General features: G+C 48.0%; 1 protein-coding gene across 1 annotated transcript in view; it reads left to right on the top strand.

Moving 5' to 3' along the window:
- Nucleotides 1-12,872: 12,872 nt before the first annotated feature.
- KCNJ1 (potassium inwardly rectifying channel subfamily J member 1) overlaps nucleotides 12,873-25,647 on the top strand; it is a 32,952-nt gene continuing 20,177 nt past the window's right edge. Inside the window, exon 1 of the mRNA XM_065937394.1 lies at nucleotides 12,873-13,050. The gene's annotated coding sequence lies outside the window, so the exon portion shown is untranslated. The remainder of the gene's footprint in view (nucleotides 13,051-25,647) is intronic.

Raw genomic sequence — 25,647 nt, 5'->3', positions numbered from 1 at the left:
CATTGAAATAAGCAGGATGGTTGGCAGCTACCATGTTGCACGCTCCAGGATAAGGGGCTGGAAGCACATTTGTAGGCTCCGCCCAGATGCTGCCCTGTGATGACAAGGGCAGTGGGTGGTGGGACCTGAGGGTGCGCAGTGTGGGGTACAGTTCAGCTGCATCAGCACCACTCCTGGGACCCACGTAAGGAGCACAGAATCCCAGGCTCCACCCTAGTCTTGCTCTAAGAGAAGTTTCACTTTAACAAGCCCCCCCCCCCCGCCCCGAGTGACTCCAGTATTTTTGCCTAGAGAATCCCATGGACAGAGGAGCCTGGCAGACTACATTTCATGGGGTCGCAAAGAGTTGGACGCGACTGAAGTGACTTAGCGTGCACACACACACACATACACACACACACCCCAAGTGACTCTCATGCACACTAGAGTTTGAGAGAGAGAGAGAAAGCTCCAGGTAGAAGATGCAACCAAGAAAGATTCAGCATATGTCTGTGCTGTCAGGGGACCAGGGAGCAGAGCTGGGCTTGGAGCTGAGCCAGGCTAAGCTTCCTGGACTCTCTGGGGACCCTGAGACCTGCCTTCTCCTGAGTACACGGTACCCCTTCTGCTCCCCTCCCTAAGGCTCTGATCACCATCCACCGGGGCTTCCGTTTTCTGGCTTTCCTCTCCACCTGCAATCTACAAGTTCCTTGTAGAGGTGGGGTGACCTTGCTTTTTCAAATCCTTGAAATTCTCAGTGCCCGGCATCCTCTCATTCAGCAAACACTGATGAATGCAGGTGTGTCTGCTGATGGGAATACAGAAGGCAGGAGGAGCAGGGTGCTTGGAAAGCATAGATGCAGAGTGTGATTTCAGACCAAAGGCTGGGTGAGTTGCCCACTTGGAACTGTTGAGAAGAGGAGGGAGTGGGTGTCTGGGGTTGAGGGAGTTGGGGACAGGGGTGTAGATTTTGGAATGCCATCTATGGAGAGGAGCAGGCACTCTAAGTCCAGTTTAGACACCTGGAGGAGGGCAGAGAGGGAGAAGAGAAGTCAGACCTGGAACCTCACGCCTGGGGGTGAGGGAGGATAACAGGGAAGGGTTAATTTTAAATTCGCACTGGATCACCTCTGTGACTTTTACCCTTTTTTGTTATTATCGTGCCCTGTCTCAGGGATATAACCTGAGCCACACCTATGAAAGACTGTAAGGAAGGGAAACTGACACACTCCCCTGCCATCCTAGGGGACAGCTGCAAGGATCAAATAGTCTTTTTGCTTTGTTTCTTCACCTCCCCCATCTCTGATCCATAAAAGAACCTGGCAACCAGGCCCTGACACCGTGGTTATTTTGAGGTGCTAGCCTGCCATCTTCTTGGTCAGCCGACTCCTGAATAAAGTTCCTCCCTGATCCTAACACCTTGTCTCAGATTCACTGAATTATCTTGCAGCCAACCGAGAGAGCCTGGACTCAGTAACAGGACAAGGAGGCAGAGGTGGGTCCAGAACTGGATGGAGAGTTGTGATCAGAAGGACCGGTGTGGCAGCCCCACCCCAAAAGGATGAGGGTGTCAAGAAATCAGAGTAGGCGCTGTACCACATTCCATCTTTAATAAAGTATTTATTTAATGGTACTCATCTCATGAAGAGTGCTTGTGTTCAACACCGCAGGGATGGATAAGAAACGTGTGCCCACAGCTCCCTGCTTATACAGAGCCAGAGAAATCAAGGACAGTGGAACGGAGGGGAAAAGCCACTGCTCTGCCTTCCAGACACACTAGTGACTCTGCAGGTCGTGCTGTGCCTCCTGCTCCTGCCTGATCACCAGGCCTGTGGCCCTGCTTCCCTGGGTAAGCATCCACCTGTTGAGTGAGAATCCCAGGGCACCTTTCACGAACTTTCATGGAACTCCGGTTGTAGCACAACTGTAGCTTCAGCTTTTCCATTCCTTCAGAAACCAGCTTCCTGTTCCTGATTTTCTTATTCCTGAATCCGGGCCCAGGTGCCCCAGGTCGATTTTTATCACAATTGGCTACACAGTCGATTTTGTTGAACCAGCCCCTGTGCACCTAGGAGCTAGGGCACTCAACAGCCAGAGGAGTCTGGGTTTTGTCCCCAGCATCCAGCTTTCAATTATTGCAACACTAGGAGTGAATGATTTTTTTTCTCCTGCTCCACAAAGAGGGATACTATTTGAAGATAAAAGAGAACAAACAACTTTACTTCTTTGTTAAGTTTATTGATCAAATCTCACTTTATTCTGTTTGGGGGAAAACCCAGTAGAATTACTGACCAGCAAGCCCTGGACCGGCCCTGGCAGATTCCACAAGGGGCCAATAGCACCATCTAGTGGTTGAAAAGGATTTCTCAGTAGATAGAATACATTATTGCCTCATTGATCTCAACCTTCAGTTTTGGTTTTACTAAAGTTGCAGATGCCTTTATTCACAGCATCACATTGTTCTAACTAGTTTGATATGAAAAAGTCAGACCTCCTCCTCCTCCCCCTTCTCCCGGAAGCTACCATCTTTCCTTTGTTTGACTATCTTTTCCCCGGGGTTTTACCCCTTATGTAAGTGCTGTGTGTGTGCTCACTTGCTAAATCATGTCTGACGCTTTGGGACCCCATGGACTGTGGCCCACCAGGCTTTTCTGTCCATGGGGTTTTCCAGGCAAGAATACTGGAGTGGGCTGCCATTTCCTTCTACAGGGTATCTTCCCAATCCAGGGATCGAACCCAAGTCACCAGTTTGGCAGGCGGATTCTTTACAACTGAGCCACCTGGAAAACCTAAGTGCCACGTCTGTAGCAATATTTACATGCTTCGCTCTTAGAGACTACCGCTGAAGATGGGAACTTTTTAATAGACCTCTCCTCTCCATCCCTACCACCTGTGCACACTCTTCCCATCTTCCATGCTCCCAATAGGTATTTTTTTGATAAATACTCAAGTTCAATGTTATCATAACTATAAAATTCTACTCATAGCTGATCCATGCAGTAAATCAGACTACTTTTTATTTCCTGCACAACCTTTTGTTGACATCACTAATTTTCTTGGTTTTCTTTACTCTCATAATTGATCTCAAGAAAATGTCTTCATCTACAGCTTCAGTCTCCTCTCAAAATGTCCAGTTATGTGAAGTGAAGTGAAGTGAAGTGAAAGTCAGTCATGTCTGACTCTTTGGGACCCTGGGGACTGTAGCTTGCCTGGCTCCTCTGCCCATGGAATTCTCCAGGCAAGAATAGTGGAGTGGGTTGCCATCTCCTCTTCCAGGGGATCTTCTCAACCCAGAGATCAAACCCAAGTCTCCTGCATTGCAAGCAGATCTTTTACCATCTGAGCCACTTTGTCTCTTGGGGAGATCTCACCGGGAGTCGCCCACTCCCTTTGGTCCAGAGGGGTTGCTCTCTGTTGGTGCACAGTTGGCCTCTGGCATCTCCTTTCCCTCCACCCCCTACCCTCCCACTGCCCCCACCCCCGATGCATCGCCTGTTTCCTGTGTCTCCTGCATTTTTCTCTCTTGGTTCACACTTCCACATTGGAGGGACACATTCTGCAACTGTTTCTTGGGAAAGAATATTCAAAGTAAATGTTTTGAGACTTTGCTTATGTGAAAATAACTGTTCTACTTGATTGACAGCTTGGGTATACATAGGACTCTAAATTGGAGGTCGTTTTCCTTCAGAATATTACACGGATGTCTTGGTTTTCTTTTAGGTTTCCATCGTGTTGGTGAGATGTCCACAGCAGGTGTCACGCCTGGTCCTTTTACCCATCCTCTCTTTCTAAAAACAAGCGAGACCCTCCCTTTGTCTGCGGTGTTCTGAAATTTCAGAGAAATGGGACCTGGTTGGTGTAGAAATATTTATACTTTTTGTGCTAGACACAAAGCAGCTCTTTTCTTTTTTAAGTTTTTGGCTGTTCTTCATGGCATGTGGGATCTTAGTTTGCTCAGAACGGATCAAACCAGAGCCCCCTGCATTGAAAGTATAGACTCTTAACCCCTGGGTCACCAGGGATGTCCCAGCGAGGCAGTTCTTTTCATCATCGCCTTGCATTCTGGGAAATTCTCTTGCCACATTTCTTTGATGGTTTCCTCCTTCCTATTCCATCCCCTCACTCTGGAATTCCTCTCACTTAGATGTTGAAACTCAGAAAGCCCTCATTTCCTTATGCTTTCTCTCCCAATTTCATCTCTCTGTGTTTTTGTCTATGCTCTTGTAGATTTCCTCAACATTTTCTTTCACACTTTCTTCTGAGATTTTTGGTTTTGCTTTCATATTTTTAATTTCCAAGAACCACTTTCTCTCATTCTAAGTTTCACTATTTTGTTAGTGTCCTTTCCATTTGTGGTTTCTTCTCCCTACATAGTATCCATTTCCTTCAAGATACTTCTTCATGGCTATTTGTTTTATCTTCATGTCTTTTTGTTTTCGCTCCTCAGACACCTGGTAACCTGCGCCCCAAGGATGGGGCTTGAGCCTCTCAGGCTCTCTGGAGGACAGTCTGTCTGGACCATTTCAGTGCAGGACCCCCTGTTAGTACTTTTTCCTTTTGAAGATATTCAGATTCCTCAGGACCAACTCTCTCAGTCTCCGGCTTGGAAGGTCAAGTCCTGAATGCTGGCTTCTGGAATCAAGTTGGGGACTAGATCTGGGGGCTTTGATATTTGGGTGTGTTTACTGAGCTTTGCTTTTCTCAGAGGATGAAAGCCCATCCCGAGTGGTGACGTGTCTTCCTCCACCCAGAGGCCCTTTCTAGAGAATAAACCTCCAGTCTTGTGCCTGGAAAGCCGGGAGAGACTTCTTGCCTGGGCCAAGTCAGGGAGAGGATCCGTCTTAAGCAGACTCAATCAACCCTCCTCCTTCTAGCTGCCTGTTCACCCTCCACCTCCAGTGGCAGACTGTGCTACACTTCTTGGGATTCTGATGTTATAATTGTGCTGGTCCTGATTTCTTCCTGTCCAAGCATAGAATGAGTCAGTTTTCTGGTTTTCAAAAATATTGCTGTTATTGTCTCCTGTCTGGTTCTTTTCACTTTTGAGGGCTAACAAATGTTGAAGAACTGCTATTGTATTAGGATTTCAGATGAAAGTACACGCAGAAGCATTTCTTTAAATCACTCTCTTTTTGCTCAAGTCATTCATTCATTTTTAATCATCCATCCTGCAGACCTTGGTTGACCCCTTGCTCCGCAGCAGATACTGTGCCAGGTTCTGAATGTGCAGTGATGAATAAGATCATAGCCCCTGCCCAGAGCAATGTCTCCCCTTGTGGTAGCAGATAAATAAATAGTGATGCAAATTTATAGAGAAAGGGTACATAGCTAATGGTGATGCTTGGGTATCTCCATGGGTGTAAAGTCAGCTGTCTTCCAAAAGACCCGAGAAAGTGACATCACTTACTAAGTGGTCCCCAACCTTTTGGCACTAGAGACTGGTTTTATGGAAGATAATTTTTCCACAGACTGGAGAGGGAGGATGATTTGGAGATGATTTAAGTGGGTTACATTTATTATACACTTCATTTCTATTCATATTGCATCAGCTCCACCTCAGATAACCAGGCATTCGATCCCGGAGGTTGGAGATCCTGACTTAGAGCATTTGCCAAGACCCCCACTGCAAGTTCAGTCACCTGATTTTTGAGCACAACCATCTCCCAAGGGCACCGGTTGAGTTCTGACTTCCTAATGTCTAGACAAGAATACTAACTCATTAATTTGCTGTGAGCACTCTGTGCTGGGAACTAGAATTCACATGAAGTCAACACACCTCTCCCTACACGCGGGGAGCCAGAAGGGAGGCTAGCTCGTGATGGGAACCTTGCTAGGTGAGCCTGGAATCCAGCAAACGGCATGAATTGTAGATCAGCTAGGTGATTATTGGTCTTGGCTATTGAACAAGAAGGCAGGTCATGGTCAGTGAACTGGAATGTGGGAGTCTATTGAATGAGCTTGCCCTTCCCTAGAAAGTACCTGCTTGACAGTGCACCTGGAGATATTCTTTCATTCACATCCATCAGCTCGCTCTGTGCATGAAGACCCCACACGGTGGGGACTTTTCTCGAGGAGTTCAAACTCTGCCTGTACTCCTCCTCTCTCTGCCCACAGCTGCTCAAACCCTCCCCAGACACTCTGGCCACGTGAGATTGTACTGAGCCAGGGGACCATGTCCCTTGCTAGATGACAGGCTCTGAATGAATGTCCTGAATCTCTCTGATGATGGTCACACCTTCTGTGAGATTGAAGAATCATGTAAGGTGGCTGTTGAGCAGTCACAGAAAAAGACTGCTCTGCCTCCTTTTCTAGTGACCTCAGAAAACACCCACTGGGCACTTGTTCCCAGCAAATTCACCTCCCCTCATCCATAGAGAACCTATCCGTCACATGCTCCAGTGTCTTTTTGTAAAAGAAGAAACCAAGCCCCGAAGCTGTTGGAGAGAGAGTGGGTGGGACCTTTCTCCTCCACTGAGGATTTCCAAGTGAGGACTGGAGGGGACCTGGGGAGGGCACTCATGGCTTCTGGTTAGAGAGCCAGGGAGGAACGGCAAGGTCAGGACAGGGTTGAGGAGGGGAGGCTTGCATAGATAGGGGTGGTGATGAGAATAGACCACATCACCTCTATTCCAGGACAGCTGTCGTATCGAGGACATGATTCTTGACTAGACACAGAGACACGAGGCCAGGAACATCACTTGCCTTGTTCTGTAGCTACTTGCCCTTGTTTAAATGATCACACAAGGCCATGTTCACAGAAGTGCTTTGCAAAGGATCAAATTGAAAAAGGGAGGCTACTGTGATGGTTGTTTTACAAGTAATTGGAGATGCTTTTAAAGAGCAGAATTCATTGGGATTCTCTCTCTCCCTCTTTTTTTCATTTTATTAAGAAAGGACAGAAATGGTATGGACCTAACAGAAGCAGAGGATATTAAGAAGAGGTGGCAAGAATACACAGAAAAACTATATAAAAAGATCTTCATGACCCAGATAACCACGATGGTATGATCATTCACCTAGAGCCAGATATCCTGGAATGTTAAGTCAAGTGGGCCTTATGAAGCATCACTATGAACAAAGCTAGTGGAGGTTATGGAATTTCATTTGAGCTATTTCATATCCTAAAGATGATGCTGTGAAAGGGCTGCACTCAATATGCCAGCAAATTTGGAAAATTCAGCAGTGGCCACAGGACTGGAAAAGGTCATTTTCCAGTCATTCCAATCCCAAAGAAAGGCAATGTCAAAGAATGTTCCAACTACTGCACAATTGGGCTCATCTCACACACTAGTAAAATTAGTAAAAATTTTAAAACTAGTAAAATTCTCCAAGCCAGGCTTCAATAGTATGTAAACCAAGAACTTCCAGATGTTCAGGCTGGTTTTAGAAAAGGCAGAAGAACCAGAGATCAAATTGCCAACATCTGTTGGATCATCGAAAAAACAAGAGTTCCAGAAACACATCTACTTCTTCTTTGTTGACTATGCTGAAGCCTTTGACTGTGTGGATCACAACGCACTGTGGAAAATTCTTCAAGAGATGGGAATACCAGACCACCTGACCTGCCTCCTGAGAAATCTGTATGCAGATCAAGAAGCAACAGTTAGATCCTGACATGAAACAACAGACTGGTTCCAAATCGGGAAATGAGTACATCAAGGCTGTGTGTTGTCACCCTGCTTATTTAACATATATGCAGAGTACATCATGATAAATGCTGGGCTGGAGGTAACACAAGCTGGAATCAAGATTGCCGGGAGAAATATCAATAACCTCAGATACGCAGATGACAGCACCCTTATGGCAGAAAATGAAGAGGAACTGTAGAGTCTCTTGGTGAAAGTGAAAGAGAAGAGTGGAAACATTGGCTTAAAACTCAACATTCAGAAAACTAAGATCATGGCATCCTGTCCCATCCCTTCATGGCAAATAGATGGGGAAACGATGGAAACAGTGGCAGACTTTATTTTGGGGGGCTCCAAAATCCTGCAGATGGTGACTATAGCCATGAAATTGAAAGACGCTTACTCCTTGGAAGAAAAGCTATGACCAACCTAGACTGCATACTGAAAAGCAGAGACATTACTTTGCTGCCAACGTCCATCTAGTCAAAGCTATGGTTTTTCCAGTAGTCATGTATGGATGTGAGAGTTGGATCTTAAAGAAAGCTGAGCACTGAAGAATTGATGCTTTTGAACTGTGGTGTTGGAGAAGACTCTTGAGAGCCCCTTGGACTGCAAGGAGATCCAACCAGTCCAACCTAAAGGAAATCAATCCTCAATATGCATTGGAAGGACTGATGCTGAAGCTGAAATTCCAATACTTTGGTCACCTGATGTGAAGAACTGACTTGTTGGAAAAGACCTTGGTGCTGGGAAAGATGGAAGGCGGGAAGAGAAGGGGACGACAGAGGATGAGATGGTTGGATGGCATCACCGACTCCATGGACATGAGTTTGAGTAAGTTCCGGGAGTTGGTGATGGACAGGGAAGCCTGGAGTGCTGCGGTCCATGGGGTCACAAAGAGTCGGACACAACTGAGCGACTGAACTGAACTGAACTAACCATGCATCAGCGATCATGGTACACAATTGTTCCCAAGCCTAGGTCAGGCCCTATCTGTGCTCTCTGTTCACTGGAGAGTACCCCAGCCACCCAGCATCTCTATTCCCACAGCCCCTGAAGCCCCCCAACCCCGGACCACCAGGGACAAATGTCTCTATTCACGCCTCACTGTGTGGGGAGCATGACGTGACCTCTGCTGTTCATTCATTGGTGCAGGACTTAGCACTAAACCAGGATTCCTAGTTTCCGGTTCTATTTGATTTTAGTATTACGCATAATGATGAAATAGTAAGTAGTGTTTATACAGCACTTAGCAATAACAAGGCACTTCTACTTGTAAGGTGAGTGCAATTTGTCTCTTTTTCAGATGAGGAAGCTGAAACTCCACAAGGTTATGTAACCACCCCAAGGTGACAGCCAAGCTCAAACCCACATTTTCTGACTCCAAGTTCAGTGTTTTTCCTACTACCTGAGCTCTCTGAGGCTGCACCCTGAACTTGAGGCTCTTATTCTAAGGCACGTTTCATCCTCCTGAATACAGTCCTCATGACCTGACACCCAAAGTCACTGTGGGGCTGAGAGACAGCAGGGACCCAGGCTGGAAGGTCAGTGCCACCTACCTTTTGGAATCCATATTTTTGAACACTTCCCTGCCTTGTCTAGTGGTTAGGACTCTGCGCTTTCACTACCTAGGGCCTGGTTTCAATCCCTGGTGCGTGCATACTAAGTAGCTCAGTCAGGTCTGACTCTTTGTGACCCTCTGGACCCCAGGCTCCTCTGTCCATGGGATTCTCCAGGCAAGAACACTGGAGTGGGTTGCCTTTTTCTGCCCCAAAGTCAATCCCTGCTGGGGGAAGTAAAATCCCACAGGCCGCGTGGCACAGTCAAAGAAAAGAAAAACAATGTTGGTGAGTGGAATCCAAGTTCTTAAAGTGCTGGGAGAGTTTGGGCTTCATGGTTTGTCCTGTAGGCACGACAGGTTCTGACAACTGTCCCAGGACATGGGTCGTGGGTGGATCTTTGAGCAATGAGGTGCAGGGCTGGTTACCCCATGGTAGGAAATGATTGTCACATCTGCCAATGTGGCCGCAAAGGCATCAACTTCAAGGTCGCTGGAGTGGCCAGGGCACCTGTGCTGCATCAGTGCAGAAGTTGGCAGTTTCCAGAGCCAGGGCTTGCGTGCCTGAGGCAAGAAGGTGACCCTCATAAATGTGAGAGCCTGGGAGAAAGTGCCTGCCAAGTCCTGGCTTGAGGGGCATCTGCTCCCTGGGCAGCCCTCCCCGCCTCCCCAGGCATTCAACAAACACAGGGGTGACTGGCTGGGATCGTGTGAACTCATTTGTCTTGACTTCTGATTTTATGGCCACACGTGTGAGCAACTGAGAATCTGGAACAAAATGTCCAGGACACTGAACTGAAATCCTAGAAAACCTCAGGCCAGTGTTGCTGCCACGTCGAATGAGGGGGTGCAGTGGGCCCTTCCCTCTGGGCTTCCAACAGATCTTGGAAGGACCCCTGGTGTTAGGCCCACCCACATGCCCCAACTCACCTTTGCTCCCCAGCCTCCAAGATACTTCTCCTTCAACCACTGCCCACCTTCCAAGACCACCTGGTATAATCCTACCTACCCCCCGCCACCAATAGCATCCTGCTAAGCACCACCAGCTCTTGGAGGCTCCCCCAGCTAAAAGTAAAACTCTTCTTCCATTTATTCATGATGCTTCCCATGCATTTATGCCTTATTGTGCCCGTGATGTCTTTTCCTCTATAAAGCCTTAAACTCTTGAAGGCAGGCACCATGTTTTATTTATGTTGTAACTCCCCAAGTGCCTGGTGCTGTGGGTTCTAAGGCCCTCAACAAGCCTTTAGTGAATTAAACCATTGTCAAAATTCTCCCTTTGTTCCATCCTATTTTTTTTTTTTTTAATGTCCCTTGACCTGGAATTTCTCACAGGGCAGTGGATGTGCTACCCTCTTCAAAGGCAGTCAGTGTTTCAGAGGAAAGCGCTTCATCTCTCGCACACAGGCTTCTCAAAACCTTTCCTTGGGAAGCCTGTGTAATGCTGCTCTTGCCTTTTTATCACCTCAGTGGGATTACCTACTTCTCCTCTGGGGCAGACATGTTCACATTGTACCATCTCTTTCACCAGACACTCATTCTCTAAAATTAAAAAAAAAACAACAAAAACTGAGGCACAAAGATGAAAGAACACTTTCCAGCAGAAGTCCCTCTGTCCTCCCCACTCAGGAGCTGGAGGTCGATCTGAGGGGTGATGTGTCTGCTTGCTGTGGAATGGCCTTTCCTGCGCTTCCTGAATCAGAGGATGCCAGCCACATCTGTAGGAGGCAGTGGCCTGGGACACAGGCAATCCCCTCCCCCTTATGGGCAAGGGAGATAGTTTGCAGGTTTATTGTTGCTGTTGTTTAGTCGATCAGTCATGTTTGACTCTTTGAGACCCCGCGGACTGTAGTCTGCAGATCTCCTCTGTCCATGGGCTTCTCCAGGCAAGAATACTGGAGTGGGTTGCCATTTCCTCCTCCAGGGGATCTTCCCAACCCAGGGATCAAACCTGGGTCTCCTACATTGCAGGCAGATTCTTTTACCCACTGAGCCACCTGGGAAGCCCCTCCAAAGACCCACTGTTTATGTAAGTTGCTCCCCTTGGAATATTAGTAATGAATGGAATAATATCTTTGAAATGCTCCGAATTTCTTTAAAGAAAAGGAAAAGAAAACCAGTCCATGAGCTCTGGTCCCCCAGCTCAGGTGTGGAGGTTGGGGCTCCAGGCTGTGTTTGAAGAGTTAATTCCTGTGAGCACCAGCAAAGTGGGACCTGGGTAAAGCCAGGAAGAAAGGCCCTCTGCTCACTGTCCCAGGCTACTGGGCCCAGGAGGACTGTGTCTGTGACCACGGAGGTGGGAGAAGCAGCAGATGGTGGAGTAGGAGCAGGACTTCCCGTGAAGGCAGGCGGAGAGACTGAGAAAACGATCCACGTTGGTTCTATGGAAGATGCAATATCCCATCTGATTCACCTTCCCTAGCGCTTTATGACCAAGATGCCTGGAACTGGGAGAGGCAGCAGCCCTGCCCTCGTCGTTGCCTAGCAACAGCCTCTTTCTAATTCCCAGCTGGTCCCCAGGGGCCGGTCTGAATGGGGGGCAAGGAGAGAGGGGGAAACGGAGGTAAGATAATGACCTGTTCTCCATAATAATGAGATGCTCTGGCTCCATCCTGCAAGGGACCTGACTTGCAAATGGATGAGGCACTTAAGGAACCGTTTGTTTTCTTCATTTTGAGTTTGTTCTGTGCTGACTGGAGAATCAACGTTTAGCTTTGCAAGAGGTGTGGGTTTGTGTTTCCAGTTATCTGGAGGCTGATTGGGAGAATGAAAGGCATCTCTGTGACTCATGCTGATCCAGGGACTCAGTGTGGCTCCTTGGCCTCCTGCTCTAAAACTGAAGATGCCCTGGTGCTGAATTGTGGAGGACAGAGGAGTCAGATAAGGCTGAGTGATTGAACAATAGCAATAACTGTCTTGTGAGATGTTGAGTGGAGACCAGAGGGTGAAGGGTGCCTGTACTGACCTCCCGATACTCCATGAGTGCAGAGTACAGAGTGACTAGGGGGACCGCTGTCTGATGCTCTGGTGGTGACCAGCAGTGGCGTGAGTGAAGGCCCACAAAGACCACCAGGGCAGGGGGAACACTGACCCCGGTGTCACACCCACGAGAGTGTGTAAGACACGATGTGTGAGCCAGAGTGAGATGACCCTCGAGGGTAGGATGGGAAGAAAGAAAGAAAACAGACCCTGGGTGTGTTGATTTCAGGAGCATTTACTCAATGCCAAGTGCATGCCAAGTCTGTCACCTCCATGACCTCACTCTCCGCTGTAGACTCCCAAGAGAGAAGCTAGGGCCTTGTCCCCAGGTGAAAGGTTGGTGCTCTAGGGCTTCCTTCCCAGTCAGTTCTACTGTAAATCTTTGGCTACAGAGTTCTACACTAAACTGGAACTAGGGTGGTAGATGATGGCCAAGGGACAGTCAGATCAGCCTGAGCTGTGACCACAGAGGAGTCACGAAGCAGAAGCTTTGAAGGGCTCCTCCCCCACCTGGCAGCATCTAGCCTTTGTGCATGTGTCTGTCTGGGACACTCAGCTGCAGCATACTGGTTCCAGCACAGTTCCACAAACAGATCCCTTGTAATTAGCCCTGGCGGCTCAACACCTCTGCTGTATCCTGCCCTCTTACCCGCCACGCCTCCTCTTGCTGGATCCGGTTCTAAGGAAGCTGTGTTCTTTGAGAGCCGTTGCATACAGATGAGTTGGCAGCCGGTCTGAACTGACCCACAGACTCATAAAAACCAACAGGGCCCTGGGCCCCTTCACCCATGCCATCCAAACTCTTGGGACCAAAGGTGCAAGGACTCACTCACATCAGGGACCTGGCTGCTTTCTCGGCGACCAAGGAACTGAGCTTTTGTCTCTGCATTCATGCTGGCAATCCATGAGGTAAGCAGAGAAATGCCATATTGCCCCTTTGGGAAAAGAAGTTAATTCTGGTGGAAATTTAGCCTTCATTTCCCCATTTCAAATCTAGACAGGACTGTTCTCTGCTCCCAGATTATAAAGGTGTGACTTTAACTCCCTCACTTGATGCTGTGGGTCTTCTGTTTGCAAGTGAATGATGAGCTGTTAGCTTCGTCTGGCTGCCCTTGGGGTTCCCAGCCCTGAGTGTCATGCCTGGCTCCACTGACTCCTCCTCGTGGTGGTGTGTTCCTGGCCCCTTTAGCCCCTGCAAGGGCGGACCTCGCTCTGCCTTTGCTGTCATTTTGGCAGAGGGTGAGGTGCTAGTCCTGAAGGAGGGCATGGCAACCCACTCCAGTATTCTTGCCTGGAGAATCCCATGGACAGCAGAGCCTGGTAGGTTAAGTCCATAGGGTTGCAAAGAGTCGGACACGACTGAAGTGCCTTAGCACGCATGCACACCAAGGTGCTATTGATGTCCACTGTGGAAGAGGCTGAACCTTGTCTGGGTGGAACGTGTTAGTATTAATAAGACACTTGGCTTACCTGCACCCAAATGCCTTTCTTTCACTTGATGAAATGTTGCTTGATTCCAAGGAAGTGCCTCCGGGATCCTCCAGGTTTTGTTCAGTGTCAGCCGGGATGGGTCCTTTGATGATGCACAATACCTGTTCCCTGGGCTCTGCTTTCTGTGAGCCTAAGGATAAATAGAGCTGCAGCCCCCTTCTCCAAACAACCATGTTGTACAGATGCTGTGCATAGCGGCTCCAAAAATATTTGTCTTTAGCAATTGGCAAGCTTTAGGAAGAACGTGTTTGCTTTTTACTGTAGTTGGGCACACAAAATGAAGCCAAGCACAGTGACAGGAAGCAGGCTGTTTCTGACAAGGACTTAAGTTAGCCCGCTGACTGATGCCCTTCGGTCGTGGGCTTAGCTTGTCTTGCCTTACTCTGCCCTAGTTTTTGAAAATGTATGCTCACTAAGTTAGCTTCAGTTTTTCCAAACATGGTGGCGGGGGAGGGGTGCTTTGTGAAGTCATGAACCATCAGGAAAAAAAATTTTTTTTTTGGAATATACATAAAGCACAAAGATGCTTCCTGCCCCCTTCCCCGTCCCCCAGTAAGGAGGACCTCAAGTCAGCTCGGGTGTGGGCTGAATCTGCAGATGAGCACAGGGAGCGGATGACTCGTAAACGGTTCTTTGAGCTTTGATGCTGTTGGTGGTGTTTTTTCTGTTTTTTTTTTTTTTAAATACATAAGATGCTGTAATTGCCAAGAAATGCTCTGTAGAGCTGAGACTCAGGATTTCTCATGCATGTCTTTTTTCCTTTTCCCAGCAATTCATTTTTTCTGTGCCAGGTTACAAATCTACCCTGGACTTTTTCACAGCTCGGTGATTTTCCAAGGAATCAGCTTTGATCACATGCTTTGCCTCTTACTTGTCCCGTGGTTTCCATGGCGTGAATGCTGCTTAATTCTTCCTCTTAGAGTTCTCCTTGGGATTGCTTATAGGGCCTGAGTTTGACCCAAATCCTACTCCCCTTGGTTCTACAATTCAAGATGCTCATCCTATTTTCTTCTCTTCATTATTGCCCTCTTCCTTACTATTGGTCTTAGACATACAGGTATTTTTTCCTCATTTGCCTTTCAGCAAGCCTAGAATGAGCATCATCGTGTTCTGGGAGCTCTGCGAAGTCCTGGGAAATTATTGAACAGTCCTGGTTCTCATGGCAGTTACTGTTTAGGGCGTGTGTACATGGAAATAGCCTGTTACACTTGAGCTGGGCAAGTGCCCAGTGTAGTCACGATATAATCACTGCCTGTGTGGAAGGGTGGTCCTCAGCTCCCTGGGTGGGCAGGACGGGACTGCTGGGGGCAAAAGGGAGGGCATTCCAGAATATGAGGTAGTATTTACGAAAACACAGAGGCATGAGGAAATGTGACATATGCAGGGGATGTGGGGCTAGAGTGGCTGGGGTGGGTGGACGGGGAGGGGAGAAGAAAGACGAGGCTGCAGGGTGAGCGCCCGTGATGAGGGACCTTGTGTAGGATACCCGGGAGAGCGGCACTGTCTTGAAGGCAGTGGGAAGCCCTGTGAGGTCATATTTACAAAGCTGCTTTGTCTGCAAAGTGCCAGGTGTGTTGGGCTGGGATAAGACAGTTGCCAAGAAACCAGTTGGGAAATTACTGTAATGCAGAACACTCAAGAATTAGGGCACGCTGGCTGTGAGGATGAAGCATTGCCCTGGACTTGGGAATCTGAGGGTTAGCTGGTCTCATTCTAGAAATTTCCCTGAAGTCCAAATGATGAGCAAACTGAGTAGAAAAAAGCATTTTCTGTATACTTACCCTCAAGCACCCACCATGGCCTCTTGGGCCCCGAGAAATAAGTTAACAGGCTTGGACGTCATGGGAGGCAGGCACCGTATAGGCTAGGGGGCTGGCCTTTCAGGGACCTCCGCCCTACCTCCACCTCAGAAGTGAAATCCCTGGTTATTTGTTTTTCTCCATCACCAAAATGAGCACCTGCCTGTCTGCCGAGAAAGCAAAGTGAGCCTGTGCCGCCTTCTCCTCGCCCCGAGTGCCCAACCCTAGATGGGGCATTGCTCTGGGTCTCTGCTGAGCCCTGCTGTCAACCCTTAGGAGGCAGGGCAGAAAATGTGTCCCTCCTGAGTGTGGAACAAACAACTGAGACAATATTAGAAATAATAACGGAATCACCAAGCATTAGAGGCCTCTGTAAAGGTTCTAAAAAGGTTACACTATGCACCATTAATTGCTGCAAAGCATTTCCCACTCACACTGAGCAGATGCTGAGATGAGTCTTCCACGTGGGTTCCTCCTACACTTGAATGCATACCAAGTTGCATCAGTCATGTCCGCCTCTTTGCGACCGCATGGACTCTAGCCCGCCAGGCTCCCCTGTTCAGGGGATTCTCCAGACAACAATACTGGAGTGGGTTGCTATGCCCTCCTCCAGGGGATCTTCCCAACCCAGGGATCAAATCTACGTCTCTTAATGTCTCCTGCATTGGGAGTCTGGTTGTTTGTGGGTTTGTTTTTTTTTTTTTTTTTTTACCACTAGTGCTACCTGGGAAGCCCTATTCCTGAGTCGGTCTATCTTCAGGTCCGTTTTCCTGGGAAGTATGGGCTTCCCTGGTAGCTCAGCTGGTAAAGAATCTGCCTGCAGGTGGATGGATAAGAAAGCTATGGTACATATACACAATGGAATATTACTCAGCCATTAAAAAGAATACATGAATCAGTTCTAATGAGATGGATAAAACTGGAGTCCATTATACAGAGTGAAGTAAGCCAGAAGGATAAACACCAATACAGTATACTAACACATATATATGGAATTTCGAAAGATGGTAACGATAATCCTATATGCAAGACAGAAAAAGAGATACAGGTGTATAGAATAGACTTTTGGACTCTACGGGAGGAGAGGGTGGGATGATCTGAGAGAACAGCATCGAAACATGTATATTATCAAGTGTAAAACAGATCACCAGTCCAAGTTGGATGCATGAGACAAATGCTCAGGGCTGGTGCACTGGGATGACCCAGAGGGATGGGATGGGGAGGGAGGTGGGAGCAGGGTTCAGGATGGGGAACGCATGTAAACCCGTGGCTGATTCATGTCAATGTATGGCAAAAACCACTACAATGTAAAGTAATTAGCCTCCAACTAATAAAAATAAACGAAAAAAAAAAAAAAAAAAAAAAGAATCTGCCTGCAATGCGGGAGGCCTGGGTTCAATCCCTGGGTTGGGAAGATCCCCTGTAGGAGGGCATGGCAACCTTCTCCAGTATTCTTGCCTGGAGACTCCCCATGTGACAGTCCATGAGGTCTCAAAGACCTGGACACAACTAAGTGACTAGGCACACAGCACAGCAAAATGATGGAGAGAAAGGGAGGGTGAGTGAAGTCAGGATTCCTGAGTTTCCTTCCAAATGGACTACAGGGAACAGAATGATGTTGGTAAGATGATTACCCCTTGCTGGGGTCAGTGGAGGCACTGACATCTCAGGCCTGGTCACTCACTCTGGGCCCTTCTGGCCATGAGGGGGAGAGGACAGCATCTGAGTCCATGGGACCCCCATCCTATCACAGCATCTGAGATGCTCAGGGCTGGTTCCACAGGCAGTGAGTCCGTCTGATCCCAGGATCCACCCAACGTCCTTCCACTCTACAGGCGGGTGACAGGCCTTGGAACAGTGAGATCTCACAGCTCAAAATACCTGGAGAAAGCAGCCCACTGGAGTTTAAGTGTGGATGCACTCATGTCAGAGTAGCCAACTTCAGGCGCGCCTAGGACTTCTCTCCCTGGAGATGAGATAACTCGTGGGGCCCCAACAAGGATTCAAAGTGTTCCAGTTTAGTTTCTGTGAGGCCTGAGAAGACGACTATGCCAGAATATACTTCACATTGCAAGTTCAAGCCCAGTTGAGTGAATTTATTGGCAGAGAATTTAAAGTTTGCCCAATAGTTAACTGAGGATAGTTCACTATATTAATCAGTTGTAACAGCTCTATTTGCCACCATCACTTTCCTCCACATCAGCTCAGCCTTTTCAGAGGTGAAGGTGATGGTCAGCCTAACAAAGGGGTTAAGGAATAGCTCCAAGGGACCATCCATCTCCCTTTACCTCAAGGCCAATAAGATCATTAAAATTATGTATGTTGAGAAGACAATGTACCAGGCAGTGATGACTTAGTCTAAAGCCGAAAGTAAAGAAAAAGAACCAGGGACTTCCTGGGTGATCCAGTGGTTAAGAATCCGCCTTCCAGTGCAGCTGATGTGGGTTTGATCCCTGGTTGGGAAACATGCCAAAGGACAACTAAGCCTACAAGCCGCAGCAAGAGAGTCAGTACCAGAAAAAAAAAAATCTAAAAAAAGAGAGAAAAGGATCAGATCTTCCCAGTCTGCTGGGTCTCCTGGATTATGTATGATTCATGAGTAATTCTAGCTCTGCTCCAGACAGCAAAAGAGATTTGGCTTGATCACGTATTAATAGTTCATAATCTTCATGAATAAGCAGGGAGCATGTGTGGAAATTGGGGAAAAAAATTGGAACAAAAGCAAATACCTTCAAAAAAAAAGATGAAGGAAAAATTCATGGGGAGACATGTAGGAGGCAGACCAAGAAAAGTTAACAAGAAACAAAACCCAAGGTCACTGGGCTCAGAGAAGTCTATTCCCTGCTCCATATGGGGGAGTCCTAAGCCATCCTTGCTGGCTTTGTGATGAAGGATGTTCAGAAAATTCTCCCCATCATTGCCCATGCCTTGTCAGAATCTGTAAGCAGACAATGGACCAATTCAAGACTGATGAGCATCTAAAGATGATCCATACCAAGGAATAGTTGCTTCTCAAAAACTCTAGAAGGATTTTGGCTGTTATATAAAACCCAGCCCAGTGCCATCCCATTAAAAAAAAAAAAACGCATGGGAACTAATTTTTTTTTTTTTTGGCAGATTTTTTTTTGTAGTGGTGTGTAGTTGATTCACGATGTTGTTCATTTTAGGTGTAGCAAAGTGATTTAGCAAGGTGGTTTCGTTACACATATACACATATCTATTCTTTTTCTTATTCTTTTCCCATATAGGTTATTATAGAGTATTGAGTAGAGCTCCTTGTGCTATCCAATAGAGTGCTTGTTGATTGTGTTATATACAGTAATGTATATAACTAATTTTAAAGAGTCATTCTAGGGGTTCAAGCACTCCAGCTCACTCATGGTAGGAAAGAAGAAACTAAGGCCTAAGAGAGTCCAGACTTTCTAGAACCCACAGGAAAAGCAGAAATCTTAATTCACCCTACAGGTCTTTAGACTGATGACTTCCTCCCTCAAGGTGGCCTGTCATTTTTCCCCTAGATTGGTCCCCCTGTGTGGTCTGCCTGGTAGCCGTGTGTCTGCCCAGGCTCTAAGTTGCAGTTACCCGGACTCCTAAACATTCACAGAGGTGGGTCACCCTTAGGCTTAAATAGAACATTCTTTTGGAGTACTCCGAAATACAAACCAGAAATTTCCATATATTCAGAATTTTCCAATGTCCATCTGTGGCCCCTCCTTCTTTTCCAACTGCTCAAACATCAATGCTTCTTGACTCAGGTTTGGGAATTACATCTATTGGGGGGGTGGTATATCAATGTGCTACTGTATCCCTAGGGGGCAGATTTAAATATGCAACACAACGCCAGTGAAAGCAACAGGCTAAAACGTCTTTGTAGCTGGAACCACCATGGGTCTCTCAGGTGACTACCCTCGGGGGAGACTCATGCTTTGCTGCCCTTGATTAAATTCTTGGGAGCTTTCTGGCTCTGTCCAGATCTGCCATTTGTCCTTGAGGGGCTTGACGGAGCTCTGAAAGTATGAATAACTGTTGCTAGCTTCTCACAGGAAAAGAATTCTGTGCGATGTGGCCTTTTGGAGTCCAAGTCACTGATGAGATGCTGAGAGAGATAAGAATAATCCCAGTCTTTTGCTGGAAGGCATTCGACCAAGTCAGGGACCAGGGGATTCAGAGGCTGGCTGGGAGGGGTGGGACAGTTGATGAATCATGCATGGAGTGGAGACAGTCAGAGATAAGTCACAGGAGTGGTCAGAGGATTACCTAGGAAGACCTCTGGGGAATTCCACCATGTGCTGGACTTTTACAAAGTGTGAGGACCCTGTCCCTTCCTTGCAGAAATGTCAGGCTCCTGGGAGTTCAGACAGGAAAGAACAAGGGAGGCATGAGTGGGGCACATTTTGTCTGGAGGGGCTGGGCTTTCCCCTCCCACCCAGTCTATTTCCCAGGCTGCCCCAGTGGGGTGGGGGTGAGAGGGTCAAGGAGAGTATCCTCCTGATGCTGCAGGAGGAGAAGGAGGTGATAGAGGATAAGATGGTTGGATGGCATCAGCAACTCAAGGGACCTGAGTCTGAGCAAAGTCCGGGAGATGGTGAAGGACAGGGAAGCCTGGCGTGCTGCAGTCCACAGGATTGCAGAGAGTCAGACACGACTGAGTGATTGACCAGCAACAGAAGAGGATACCTCTGAGAGATTCTAACTCAGGGTGCTTACCTGCACCGTTCTGAACAACCCTTTGAGACTAGGTTCTCATGCTCCTTTGTCCTAAACCACTGTGAGTGAGAGCTCTGTGGATGCTCACCACTGTCAAGACAAGGACGAGATGAAGTCTCCTGGGGAAAGGGACTGGCTGGGAAGTAGAGAGAAGAGAGTCCTAGGTTTGGATTTTATTTACCTTTTTATCGCACATGCCTTCCTCTGGCCTCTGAAGCTGTTTGCAGTTTTGGATTTTTACAGGCAAAGATGCCTCTTTAAGGAACTTGTGAGTGGGAGTGTGGGGAGGGGAGGGAAAAGGGCCCAGGCCAGGCTCGTGCCCAGAGCAGTGTGAGCAGAGAGGTTCATCACTCAGGGCATGAAGTGGGCAAATTCCTTCCCAGGAGTTGACTCTAGTGACAGTGAAGGGAAGCCAACAGGCTGTCATTTGAGAAGGTCTATGAGAGATGTGGGCTAAAACCGCTTTCTAATGGAGAGGACTGATTTTCTCACACCTGCTGAAGGTTAGGTGACAGTAGATTCAAATCTCAGCCTGAGGATGGGTTAGGCATCAGGAAGAAGCTGGGGTCCAGGTGCTAGGCGGCAGGGATGGGTTTCAGAAGGAAGTGTTCCTTATGTAGACAGGAACTCACACCTGGCTCTCAGGGGAAGGGTTCAGGGGCTGACCCCCCTCCAGGTCCTGGGAGGGAGCAGTCATGAGCCCCGCACTCCTGGTCTCACGTTCTTCCACCAACTAGGTGAGTCCTCCACAATCCCACTCTCTCTGGTGTTCTGAAGGGGCAGGTATCTGCTTCTAAGCTTAAGCCTGGACCAGGGAGGGACAGCCACTCCTGACCATCTCCCCTGGCTAAGTTTTTCTTCAGGCAGCCTGAGTATACCCCATATGTGAGCCCCCTCAAAACTTCCTTCCTGTACTAGGGATCCCAGAGATGCTTTATCCCCTCTCCCGGCCCTCATTGCCGTATTGCTCTTGTTCAGTCGCTCAGTCGTGTCCTACTCTGCGACCCCATACACTGCAGTTAGTTATCTCCTGAAGTTAGTTTCCTCAGACTCATGTCCACTGAGTCGGTGATGCCACCCAGCCATCTCATCCTCTGTCGTCCCCTTCTCCTCCTGCCCTCAATCTTTCCCGGCATCAGGGTCTTCTCCAGTGAGCCTGCTCTTCGCATCAGGTAGCTGTTACTCTTGCTCTGTTCCAAAGGCTCTGGCACGCTTCTCCCCGGGGTGCCAGCCCTGGCGACCCTGCCCCTGCCTGGACCATCGTCCCCCTCCTCAGCTCTCTGGGGATGCTGTTCTGGGAAGCAGGCCTCTGTAATCCCCTTGGCCGCCTGCTTCACTCTGGACGGAGCTTGGGTGGGAGTTGACGGTGCAGTGGGTGCTGTCTTTGCAGGCTTAGCCCTGTGAATGAGGGGACTGCATGGATGCCAACAGCCAGACCACAGACAGGCTAATTTCCAAATGTAGACACTGTAAAGGCCATGCATATTTTGCTGGGGACTAGTGACCCGATGCTGAACCATTTCCAGGCCCGGCTGTGATGGGGGATGAAGAGAAGGCAAGACACCCACAAAAAGATGCTGGTCTTGCCTCTGCACTGTGGACACTCCCCAGCCCCCCTGCCCTGGAGTTCATGAAAGTAACCTTGGGCGGTGGGGCTGCTGCGGGAGAGGTGGAGTGGGTTGAGGTGGGGTGGGGAGGGGCCCAGGCACATCTCCACGGGTTCTGTGTAACACCTGGTCCAAAGGGCAATACCTTCACTGTTGTTCATATAGAACCTTCTAGAATCCCTGATGTACTACGAGCAGAGAGACTTTCTAAGTTCTTTATGTTGCCTCTTCCTGCAAGTCATATCTATATTGAAAAATTTTGCATTATTTTTATTAAAATTTTGTATTGAAATACATAGTTGATTTACAATGTCTTGTTAATTTCTACTGTACAGCAAAGTGATACAGTTACACATATATACTTAGGTGTGTGTGCTCAGGTACTCAGCTGTGTCTGATTGTTTGGGACCCCATGGACTTTATCCCACCAGGATCCTCTGTCCATGGGATTTCCCAGGCAATATTACTGGAGTGGGTTGCCATTTCCTTCTCCAGGGGATCTTCCTGACAGAGGAGCCTGGCAGGCTACAGTCCATGGGGTCCCAAAGAGTCAGACATGACTTAGCGACTAAACAATAACAACATATATAAGAATATTTTAAAAGAAATATATATATATATACACACATACATTTCTTTTTAAATATTCTTTTCCATTATAGTTTGTCACAGGATATTGAATATAGTATACTATATATGGTGCTATACAATTGGGCCTTGTTGTTTATCTAGTCTATATGTAATAGCTTACATCTGCTAACTTGATTGCTTTTATTTTAAATGGCCCATACGGAAAAGATTCTTCATTGGAAACCTGATGCACATCGTATCATCCTTTCTGTCAAAAAGTTCTTCTTGTGTCTAGCTGAACCCTCTCTTACTATGATTGTAACCCTCATACAGTTCGTCACTCATCCACTTGAACTCTCCCAAACATTACATCATTTCATTGCTATAATGGCCTGGGAGGTAGGTGTGCTATGATTGTCGTTTGACAAATGGGAAGACTGCAGCTGGGTTTGTGCCCATCCTGGAGCGGAGGTAGGCGAGGTCTCCTAGTTCTGCCTGAAATGCTAAAAGTCTCCGAGCAAAACCCTGGGCTGGAAGCAGCAGGTGAGGTCAGCACCCCCAGCCCAGAGGAGGACCTGCACTCTCTCCTCTTGGCATTGCTACCCCCACCACCTTGGGCTTTCAGTGGCCTTCAACTTATTGCTAACGTCAAAGTCACCCCTTGTTGCCACAGCTTTCTCAGCTCTTATCTCCATCTATAATGACCCTGTTTATTTAGTTCCTTTTTGTTATCTGTCCTGCGCTCTCCACCTCCCTGAACACCAATCTTGTTCATGCTCTATCCCCACTCCCAGCCTGGAGCTGGGCATGTGATAGACTCTCCGTAAATATTTATTGACCAAAGGAAAACAAGGAATGAATAAGCCAAGAAAGAGCAAGCGAGGAGGGAGTGAGAGAGAGGGAAACAGAGGGAGGGTCTGTCTCTCCCCAAAGCTCTCCTGCCTCTCCTTCCCGACCTTAGATCAGAATTCACTGTCTTCATGGAACTTCCGGTAGGAAAATCCAGGAAGGCTTGGGTTCCCATCTCAGCTCTGCCACCTGAGCTGTTCAACCTCTCCACACCTCAGTGCCCCCACCCCATAAAATAGGAACCATTACACCTATTTCATGAGGTCACTGTGAAGATCGAATGGACTACTTTCTGCCAAGCCCCCACCTCAGGCTCTTGCATGTGCAGACATGCAGCAAACATGTGTTCTTTTCCCTCTGGGTTGATTTCAACCTTCCCACCCCCATTCTGTAAAGCAAAGTCAAACCCTTCAGTCTGCCTCCAACCACGTTAGAGAGGAGCTCTGCCTGGTTGGAATGGAGACCTTTTAGGGAATATACCGTCAGCTTTCCGTCTGTGCGATGGAAAGTCACATTGAAAGAAATGCATTTTAATTAGTTTCTTCCAATTATTAAGTCAATGGTGGACACATATCACAGCAGAGAAAGCTACAGTGAACTGAATGCTTAGTTTTTAGGTCTGTGAACTCTGGTTTCCTCTGTGGCTCATTGTTAAAAAGAATCCGCCTGCAATGCAGAAGAAGAGTCAGAAGACATGGGTTTGATCCCTGGGTTGGGACGATCCCCTGGAGGAGGACATGGCAACCCCCTCCAGTATTCTTGCCAGGAGAACCCCATGGACAGACGAACCTGACCATCTACCATCCATGGGGTGGCAAAAAGTCATTTACAATGGAAATGACTGAGCGCCAGCAAGGCTCTGTGAAATTGGGTTGATAACTTGGCTTCTCTGATCTTTTTCTTCTTTACCTGGGGAAAGTTGTAAAAGTAAGGAGAGAGAGAGAGACAGCAGGCTATTTCTGTAGCCAAAGCAAGAGTGATGGTGGTTTGGACTACAGTGGGATTGGAGAAGAAGGAGCCCAGAGAGCAGAGAGGTTCTGAATGTATTTTGTAGGAAGAGCAGAGAAGACTTGCCAATGGATTGACTGTGGGGATGAGAGACAGAGAAGAATCAAGGTTGAATGAAGTTTTCCTTGATGGTTGTGACATTGACAGAGCTGAGGAAGGCACAAATTCAACAACATAAATATATAATAAGCTGTAGCTGGTGCTAAGAAAGAAAAGGGGATTCTAGAGACACTCTTTGGGAGTAAATTTCAGCCCAAGTTGCCCGGTGGAGATGCACTCACATGCCCACTTGGGGGTCACAGGACTGACCCCCCGCTAAGTGTTCGGAGGAAGGACATGCCAGGCGTCAGTCACAGCCCTGCACCCCAGCTGCCTCTGCTTCTGGAAGGCTGGTCACGCTAACCTCAGAGGAAATTCAATTGGCCTGGCATAATTAGATCTCCGCGGTCTAATCTAATCTGATCATTTTATGGGCAATGTTTTTCTTTTTGATCTTCACTCCTTTCCCCCCAGCTTTGTTGTTCTTCCTAAGCAACCAAACAAACAAAGTCTTCTCCCTTTGGATTTCTTGTGTACAAAAATGCTCCTTACAGACCCCTTAAAGCAACCCAGAGCCCACTGCCTCCTCCTCCCAGAGATTCTGAGGGGAGAGCCTTCTTGAAAAGCCAGAGAGGACAGGGCTAGCAGAGGCAGAAGAACACTTCCCACGGCCGGCATCTCCCCCAGGCGGCACCACACGCCCACCCCTGCCTTTCCTTTGCAGCTCATGGGTCCTTTCCGAGTCTGTCCTTGGGTCTGGCAGGAGAGCCGGCCGCCTGCTCAAATCCAGACCTGGGAGTTCCAATTATTCCCCAAATGCCAAGTCAACCTCTGGCCGTTTCTTCGAGGAGGCTCCTCATCTCTGCCAGGCATGGAAGGAACTTGACTTCATTGAGGTTTCCACGTGCTGGATCTGCTATGGGGTGTTCTTACCCTGGGTCCCATCTCAGCCTGAGAAATGGACATTCTTAACTCCATGTTCACGGAGAACACTCTGGTTCAGAGAAGCAAAGCCATTTATCCTGTTCACAAGTGGAAGGAGTAGGCTTTAAATCAAGTCCACATCACCTTACAGCCTGACCTTCGCTACCACGGGAACACCTGTTCATCCCCACCTTTGCTTTGCCAACCCCACCCACTGGCCTTCTGCAATGATGGTCTCAGTCTCAGCACCCACAGCTTGGGCCCCACGGCCCCACAGACCCACAGCCCCCCAGGTGCTGAGAGGCAGCATTCCGGTCAGTGCTAAGCCCCTGGTCCATCTCTTTGCAATTCATAGTGGCCGTCTTTCTGGCTGGTCCCGGGGGCAGTGCAGGGGAACCCCCGTGAGGGGGACCAGACCAGAACTAAAATGATGTCGTGAAAACCCATCGATGAAAAAGGGTACAGCTATTAGTCATGTGCATGGACAGGAAAGGTGAACCAGAAAGTAGAGG

This window comes from Muntiacus reevesi, chromosome 5, assembly GCF_963930625.1.
Source record: "Muntiacus reevesi chromosome 5, mMunRee1.1, whole genome shotgun sequence".
In the NCBI taxonomy this organism is placed as follows: Eukaryota; Metazoa; Chordata; class Mammalia; order Artiodactyla; family Cervidae; genus Muntiacus; species Muntiacus reevesi.
This window is presented reverse-complemented; position numbering and strand designations above follow the sequence as displayed.